The sequence below is a fragment of the Cebus imitator genome, unplaced genomic scaffold, assembly GCF_001604975.1.
Source record: "Cebus imitator isolate Cc_AM_T3 unplaced genomic scaffold, Cebus_imitator-1.0 Scaffold292, whole genome shotgun sequence".
In the NCBI taxonomy this organism is placed as follows: Eukaryota; Metazoa; Chordata; class Mammalia; order Primates; family Cebidae; genus Cebus; species Cebus imitator.
In genome coordinates, this window is record NW_016107607.1 from 1,595,278 (window position 1) to 1,604,710 (window position 9,433).

At 40.9% G+C, this 9,433-nt stretch overlaps 1 protein-coding gene across 1 annotated transcript in view; it reads left to right on the top strand.

Annotated features, from left to right (window-relative positions):
* The window catches only part of LHFPL1 (LHFPL tetraspan subfamily member 1), a 52,886-nt gene that overhangs the window by 9,893 nt on the left and 33,560 nt on the right, over nucleotides 1-9,433 (top strand). The gene's annotated exons all lie outside the window — the stretch shown is intronic.

A 9,433-nucleotide genomic window follows, 5' to 3' on the forward strand; every position in this document is an offset into this window, starting at 1 on the left:
ACATATACTCTAGTATTACTGCTCCAATATAAACTCAATCTCTAGAAGCTCTGCTCTCCGGTAGTTATCTCAGAGAACAGTGATCTGATAAACACATACACACAGTTGCAAATTACTAACAGTTCTAACCAAAGAAATACACCTGTAATAGTGGAACGCTAGGTACCAAACTGTAGATGACTGCTTATTTGGACCACACACGAGGCTAGCTCTCTCTGGCAGCTATTAGCAGTCTACCCAGATTTCTTGTGACCTTGACCCACCTTACTTGTTTTTTCCCTCATTCAGGCTCCCCCTAACTTTAGTGCAGGGAACCTGAGATGCTGGCAGTGTGGATTGGCTAGAAAAGATCAAAATGCAAAAATGGCAGACGTCAGGAAGACAATGGGAGCTGTATAATTTGAACTATCTGAAAAGAAAAAAAAACAAATTTAGAAAGACAGGAAAGTGTATGTATGAATATTTGAGTATTTTGCAAAACATAGATTGGGCACTGGGAAAAAAGTGCTGGTAGAATCTACTGCTGAAGTTTGTTGTTGTTACAGAGTTTTAGAATGTTATCCAATTCATTATCATTATTTTCTCCATTAGCATGACAGTATGGATCGCTAGAGCTAGGAAACTTGGATTTCACTTCTATTTTCTTTACCAAGTTGCTCTGTGACTATAGTCAGCAAATGACATGATATTTTCTACACTTCACTTCCTTTGAATTTGTCCTCTGGTGATATAGCCCAGATCTGATTTTTCTTTCTTCTGTCCAATGATTGCATTCAGATGGCCTTGGAATGAGATTGCAGAGATGAGCTAAGACAGTGGTTTTCAATGGGGACTGCTTTTGCACGCCCTTCCCCCTGGAAGACATTTGGTAATGTCTGGAGACATTTTAAATTATCACAACTTGTGGAGGGTTCTACTGACATCCAGTGGGTGAAGGTGAGGGATGCTGATGAGTATCTACAATGCACAAGATGAGGACAACACTCCCCCTGCAACAACAAAGTATCCATCCAAAATGTCAATAGTTCCAAGTTTGAGAAACCCTGGACTAGGCTACCATGGTTTCCTGGTGTGATTATGAAAAGCATCAGATTATTTTTGTTGTACCAGTTAAGGTGATGCTTTCTGGTTTCCTCTTTTCTCAGACAAGTTATAAAAGTTTTAAATCTGAATTAGCATTCTAGCTTCCTTTATTTCTGATTTTTCCCAGCCTTTAGCCACCAACGGCTTTTTAGCCACATTGGAATGTACAATTAGGTTAGTTTCTTCCCTTTGAAAACCGTAATGCTAAACCAGTTGCCAAGGCTGATCTAAGCCAATTATCTTAGCTTGCTTTGGAAGCTCCATGGGTATTATAAATAGGTCTTAGGCTTACCTTTCACTTTTATTTTTTAAAATGCTATAATTAACTCAGCACTGCTATGAACACATTATTTCAGGAAGTGACACTTGGCTGGTAGGGCAGAAGGGTCATCCTTGCAATTCATATTTATAGCCCTGGAGCCCAGTTCTGTGCCTGGCACAAAGCAGATGTTCAGTAACTGTAGAAAGAATGAATGCATGAGTAAGGCAATATCTAGCATATGTTGGGATAAACTGAATATGTGAGGGCTGGGATAGTTCACATCCTTTCCTCTTTTTCCAGGATTCCATGCGGGGCTGTTAGCACCCTGAACTCTTTTCTCTTCTGACAACAGAGTGACAGTTTAGCCTCACTTGCATTTCTAAAAGTTTCCAGCAGAGTGAGGAGGGGCTAACTGGCAGGAATCAGAAAACCTAGCAACAGCTTTCATCAGATTCCACACATTAAACCGACTCCCATACCCCCAGCTTGCTTCCTCTTTTGGGCTTGACTGAGACTTTCACAAAGCATTCATAGTTCTCCATATGATGCATTTCGGTTGATTTCACTTAGTAGATACAGAAACTCAAAGGAAATTTTTGATAGGGGATGTGGGAAGGTAGTGGAGATTTGGATATTCACAGGTTAGGTGGGACAGAACTTTGAGTGGTAGGTGTCATATAAAGGACATAAAAACATGAACATCATTTTAGTCTCACATGATTCTGCCATTCTAAATCCACATGAGCCTTGCACGTAGGAACACAGTCACAGAGTTCACATCTAGAGGTGGGTCTTTAAAGCTCAAGAAGAAAATGACATTTGGCAGTAGTCCTAGAAAGGTTCAAGACCCAGGGTGTGCTACCAGGTTTATCCCTGGGTAGGGGATTGATATTGGATCAGATCACTAGACCTCCACAGCTTCCCCATCTGTAACATCAGCCAATTAAGAGCCATTCTTGCCTCCTTTCTAGAAACTAGTGGCTGTCAAGGTTATATCAGATGTTAAAGAATGGTGAGGGTTGCTTGGATGTATTCACTAGAAGCCCCTTGGCATATGACCGTGACCTAAGGATCTTTAGAGATTTTCGGCCTGACCCTCTGAGACAGGCTTTGCCAATGGAAGGAAACTAAGGCTGGGCGGCATTTTGGGCCCCATAGATAAAAGATACAAGATAAAGAGTTTGGGGGATTACGCTCAAACTTGTTCAGTTGAGGGGAATTGATTTTGTTGCTTCAGGCCTGGCTATTTCTCCACAGCTAGTGCATTAACTGAAATACACTGAGGGAGGAGTCAATTTGTTTCAGGTCTGGTTTCTCTCTGCCAGACCCCAAACCACTGAAGAGATGGAGTATCCATTAAGAACTACCCCCTCCTCCTGCCTGACTCTTGTTCCCCAGTTTGGCGGCTGCCCACAGAGATGAGTGGTGGGAAGTGGGAGAGACAGGAAGAAATAAAGAGCTGTTGGCCTGACTCATACTCAGCAAGGTGACCTGATGGGGCCCATGGGGCCCATTTCCTCCACCTGTAGCTGATCCAGCTGGACAAGCCTAGGGTCCAGAGAGCCTTCCACTGGGACCTTTATGCGCTGCTCCAACCAATGAAGGAAACACCTGGCCAGGAGATTATTTCAACCCTGGGGATGCTGAGATTTCTAACCAGCTGGCCCCCAGTCCCTGAGAACATGGCCATTATTCACATTCCCCTGTGTATACATATGTAGATGCTTATGAGATCCTCTATCTTCAGTGAGAGCTAAACAAAGAACAAATAGGTGAGTAGAAAATATAAGGAACTTCTTGGAAGGAAAACAATGTAAGATCTTGGATCAGGTTACTCGTGGGAGGCCAAGAATCTTTCTGGACCAAGGAATATATCAGAATCACCTTGGGTGCTTAAAAAATGTGAGCTTTCCAACTCTCTAGTCTCATTTACCATTCTGATATACACAACAACAGGTGTAAGGCTGCACATTTAGCCAAATCTCCCCAGTTACTTTGATGTGTATGTGTGTTCCCTTTCCCCAGTCCAAGGGAGGATCACCACCCTGGACATTTTTGTTGTTTTTGTTAAGACAGCAGCATTCAACACACCAGTGCTTTTCTCCATGTAAGGTCCTAATATTACATGCTTCACACTGAATAAAAGTTGCCATTGAAGACATATCACTGAGAACTTGGTTTCAGGAAGGGTGCCATGTTTCTAAAATTCATTGTCTTCTCTGGAAACCATTTATTTATTGGAAAGTCCTTCAAAGTTTCACAAGACATCATTTTATTTATCCTTACCATGCTGAGCAAGAATTACAAAAGTGATTTTCTGTTTTGGAAGTGGTATTCAAGGAAGTTAACCCACTAGCAAAGACTCATGTAGCAAATTGGAGCAGAGCTGAGAATATAGTCCAGGGCTCCTGACTCTAAGTCAGGAGCCATTAGCTTTATACACTAATGGTCTTGATTTTTTTCTTTTCTCTGTTGGAAAAGAAATGCTATCACAGTGTTTTTCAGAGTGGTTCATGAATCACTTGGATTAAGCATTACCTGGAGTTCTCGTTATTACAGATTCCTTGGTGCTACAGACTATACAAAGGCCTGCTAAAGTGCATATTACACAACCTCTCAGGTTCATATATTTTTGAAAACATATAATGAAATATTTCAGATGTACTCACTATTCTATGTTAGAATATTAGCAATATAGCTGAAGCCTCTTTCATACCCTGATCACATTCCCTTGTCCCCACTGAAAAGGTAACGACTGTCTGGGAGTTGTTATTTATCATTCACTGTCATGATTCCAGTATACACTAAAATTTGAGAAACTCTGCTAGGCCTTGTTTATTGTGTTGCTTCTTTCTGTAATTCCCTTTTCTTCTATCCCTGCTTGTAAATATCTAGCTATAACTCAAAGGCCAGGTCCAATGCAGCCTTTCTGAGAAGGCTTCCCTGATCTACTTTTGGCATCTTTGGCAGCTATGAGCTATCCTCTAACTCTGAGAGGAATATGGGATAAAATAAATGGGGGAAGTAAGTGGAAGAACTTCCTAGGAAGGGAAAGCTGAGATATAGTTGAAAGTCAGGCTTGTAAATTTTCCACTGGGTTATGTTTGAGTCAAAGTTGCTATAATAACAAATTAACCCATACCAGGCTTCTTCTCAGGGCAACAAATCCAAGATACCTAATAATTATGTTTGGAAAGGAGGATTGGCAGCTATGAAAAGATAAGGAAAGTGAGAACAGAGCAGGAAGCTTAACAAAATGGCCGCCTACTCAACAGTTGCACTTGTAAATAGTGGAGAGGTGTGCAAAGGAGGTTGGTAATACTCAATGAGGAGGCTATCCCTGCCAGAAGACAAAGATTAGGCATCTACCTATTTGTGAATGTATAGTTGGGAGAAGATTATATAGCAGCTGGGATTGGGTAAATAGTAATGCTTGGAACAGGGGAAAGTAGAGGGCAGCTGTGGTGTGGCTGGAGGGAGGGTTCCAAGTTCTGTCTCAGATTTTGCACCTGAAGGTTTGTACTGGTGTCATATATCATGACATATATCATGACACCAGTACAAACCCTCAGGTGCAAAAGCTGAATAAAGTGTCCAATTCCAGCCCTCTGCTCGGTCAGCTCAGTAAATACAAACCATGGCAATCATGTTGGGGAGAACATTTAGTAAGCTTTGTGAGAGGGGATTCTTAGGGAGAGGAGGAGTTGAGGAAGGGAAACAAGATGGCAGCACTATTGGACATCTGCTCATGTGTAGTAGGGGAGTAAAGACAGTGAGACACTCTAAAGGCTTTCTTTTCCTTCCTAGAGGCACATGAGACTAAGAAAGTTCCCAGCTAAGCATATGCAGTTGAAACAGACTTCTCCAAGGGACATATGTGGTTGAAAGGAAGTCAAACTGGGAGTTAGCAATGACATAGAAAAGAAGTGAAAGCCAGGGCTGCAGTTCATATGTGGCAGGGCTGTGATTTAAGCAAGTTTTTTCTGCCACCAGAATGTCTGCTTTTAACATTTTTAGTGGTGTTTTTCTTAAGTATTGGTACCAGGATACGATATCTCTACATCACAGGGCACTTTTAAAGTGCATATTCCTGGGCTGCAGTTACTGAATCAAATACCTGGGGCTAAAGTCCAAGAACCTACATTTTTAATGAACCTCTATTCTTCCAGAAGGTGGCAGGGACTGACACTTGTAAATGACTTCCCTGTTGCTACTTGAAGCACATCTTCACAACCCCAAATTAATGAGAACTGTTAGGGACAAATATAATTGAGAATGAATTACCTATGAATCCATTTTTATTTTTAATGTGTTCCCAGGGGCATCTTTCTCCAGCTATGATAAAATGTAATGGAATCAGCTGTCAGTTACAAGTCAAATATCTCCATGAAGCATGTTTACAAACTAATGTGCTCACCTGGCTAAAAGGCAGGATAGAGGGCTGAGGAAGATGACAGGGGTGGGAGGGCAGGTTGGATAGAGCGTGGAGCTACATGCACTAAAGCTGAACACATGCTTTGTAGAGATTCCTGGTCTTTCAGCAGGTACCTCTGCAAAATTGCAAGATAACTCCAACCAGGCAGCTTTTGAATCAAGCCCTGTTCAGGTTTTGAATTTTTAGCTGTGAGGAAGAAATTAGCATGGAGAATACAGGTAGAAACTGGGAGAGAAGCCATGGGGAGAGGCAACTGTATAAGAATAATAAATCTTTGTTGAGCACTTTCTATGTATGAGACACTTTATGTATATTAATCTCATTAATTCTTGGAACAGCTCCATAAAATACAGTCAGCCCTCCATATCTGTAGGCTCTGCATCCACAGATTCAACCAACCATGGCTGAAATATATTTTTAAAAATCCAACAAATATACAGCAACTATTTACATAGCATTTACATTGCATTAGGTATTATAAATAATCTAGAGATGATTTAAAATATACAAGAATATGTTCTAGGTTATATGCAAGCACTACATCATTTCTTATAAGGGATTTAAACATTTGCTGATTTTGGTATCTGCAGGGATCTTGGAACCAATACCCTGTGAATATCAAAAGACAAGTGTATTATTATTATTCTCATTTTATAGATGAGGTGAATGAGGCACAGAGAAATTAAGTAACTTGCCTAACAGCCTCCACGTGGCAGAGCTGGAATTTGAATTTAGGTCTAGTTCTGCAGTCTGACCACAGAACCCATTGTTTTAAGCCACCATGTTGTGCTTTCACTCTCAATTTAATGCCTAGAAAATTCCTGGTGCCTGCTAAAGATATTGTTGCCAAGAGGTAATCATCCTGGACACATGTCTCTAGAAGGGCAGAACCTCTAAGCGTTGATGATCTCTTTGATCAGTGAAAACAGGTATTGCTAGTTACTAGCTATGTGACCTTGGGTAAATCATTTTCCCTTTCTGTGTCTCAACATTCACATCAGTAACAAGGAGAGATTAAGGTAGGTTATCTCCAAAAGCCTTTTTCTTTCTAAGTTTTTTTTTTTTTTTTCTGACTCTATCAGGTGTCTGGGGTGATTTCCCAACCCTGACATGGAAGTCCCTTCAGAAGGGACTTTCCTCTTGGGCAATGTGGGTAAAGGAAGCTGTTTGTTATATAGGCTGTGCATACTCTGAAACAGATGCATTTATTGAATACTTATTATCTACCATGTGCCAAGGATACAGAATTGAAGATACGTATGTCTCCTGCCTTCAAGGAATACACACTCTAGTGAAGGAAGCAGATGATAAACTTTTGTAAAGAATATATATTACAGACTATTTTAGTCACTGGAGTAAGCACTGGGTGCTATGGGAACAGAAAGGAGGAGCATGTAACTTAGCCTGGGGGCTGGGGATAGTGAGGGGAGACTTTCTGGAGAAGGAAATCCTTGACCTGAGCTCCTCAGTATGGTAAGATCTGAGAAGCAGGGGTCTGAAGAAGATGGAAGGTTCCCTCTACTGTGCCAAGAAAGGCACTTGGCCAGCTCTAGTTTCTGCTTGAGAAGGCAGAGTTTGTGCCAGTCCCAGGGATCTGAATGTGAAGGTTAGAAAATAGAGCTGGTGTTCTTTTATAAACTTGTGTTCTTTTCTTCCTAGTCTGTGTGGGAAAACTCAATCTTTATTAAATTTTTCCTCAAAGGGTATATAGTGGCAGCAGGAAAAGGCTTAGGTTTCATTTCTACTTTTGTCCTTAATCCAATGTGCATACTCTGGGTGACCTCTTCATATCCTAGGATTTCAGTTTATCTGTGGAAAAACAGGGGGTGTTGTTGTATTGCCATTGGATGAATTCCAGGGCCTAGAAAGGCCTTTGAGTAACCAGTTGCACTTCCTGTGATACCAGGAGAAAGATAAGAATGCTTTCTAATTTTGAGCATTCCACTGAAGAGAATTTCTAACCTTAATTGGTCATCGTTTTAGTTTCTAAAACCAGACTCACTGGCAGTAAATTCTCCCTATTTTCTTATTTAAATTCTTCTTGCTATTCTTCTAAGGACCTTCTCTTCTCCTGTGGCCTCAATAAGTATTGAGAAAAGCTGGTTGCCATGGGGCAGCCAAGCTTGCAGGTCTTCCAAAAGGATTCATCTGAAGGCAACATGAGTTTCTTAGAGTATATATGGACTCTTCCTCAGTGAGGAAAGAGAAGTGAAGATGAAACTGGCAGTCCATAGAGCAGCTTGCATTTCACTGTCCAGAGCTCTGGAACTGATAAATATGCTATTCATTCACTATTGATCAAGCAGCTGCTTTCTGATGGTTCTGTGCTGTGTTACTTTCTGCATCCAGATTCATGGCAGGTGTCCCTTCCATGACCATTAGTGTGGCACCTAAGTATGGCATGCTTGTAATTAAGCTCTTTTGGTTGCAAGTAGCAGAAACTCACTTGGGTTCCCTCAGTGAAAGGGGAATTTATTATAAGGAAAGTAGAATTGGAAAGCCATCAGGAAGTCCTGGCTTCTCTTTGTTCTAGCTGTTTCATTGACAGTATGGAGTTTTTCTCATGGTATGTCTGCTTCATGCCCACTATTCTCCTCTATTCTCTCTTTCTACCAAAGAGTTTGCTCAGCTTATCCAGAAGTGATATCTACTCTTAACTTTGAATTGAACTTGGCTTTAGCTTGACACAGACTTGATTCTAACTTCTGGTGTTGTAGGGGGTGTTTTCAACTTCTGCATTATCTGTTAACTAGCTCAGCATCTTTATGATCCTTTTCCCTCCATTTTGAAACAGAGTAGTCAAGTGCAGTAGTAAGAAGGGGAAAGAGTGGAACAAGAAGTTCAATCTATAACTGACTGTGAACAATCAATTGAGATAACTCACTATCTTCAGACCAGTCATCTTTATGTTTCTCAATTAAAAATTCCAGAAACAAGAATCTGGCCTAGCTCATCTCTTCATGCCAGGCTACAATGTCACCAATCACTGGCTAGCCAATGAATTTGTTTTAGTTGTGAGATGTCAGTACTTGTGTCCAGAGGCAGGGTAAGGGCCACAGTTTATAAAATATGAAAACCTACGCAGCAAGAAAAAGTTGCGAGTAATGTAGTTGACCTTATAAGTCACTGTTGGCAACCAGATCCAGATTTGTATCTCTGCTTGGAAGAATAAGATTATCACTAAGGTACAACAGAATTTCCCTGTAATGCCTAAATGACCCAAATAAAAGGGCCTTAATCCTTTTATTTAGGGTAAGGGGTCATGGTGCAAGGCATACTGAAACCAAAGAAGGGACGAATGCTTGGTATAAAGCTGGAATAATTTATTGGGAGAAGAGTGTGGTTCCCTGCTCAATGGTCCAGCAGCTGACTTCAAGTTACAGAAATAATAACATATTTTCAGGTAGTAGGGACCTACCTGATGTTTAGAAACAGCTAGATTTTGGGAAAGAGTAGTAATGTTTACATTGTTATTCTCTGTAAACCAGACCAGGCAAAAGAGGTTGGGAAAGCCAGCCTAGGCTTATAAGTCATTGACAAAAGTATTTTGGCTGTAAAAAGTACATTGGCCTGTCTCATTTTTCAACTTTTTAAAATTTATGAGTTGTCCCTTCTGCTACCTATTACACCCCACTCCCTGTGGCATAGCCAAA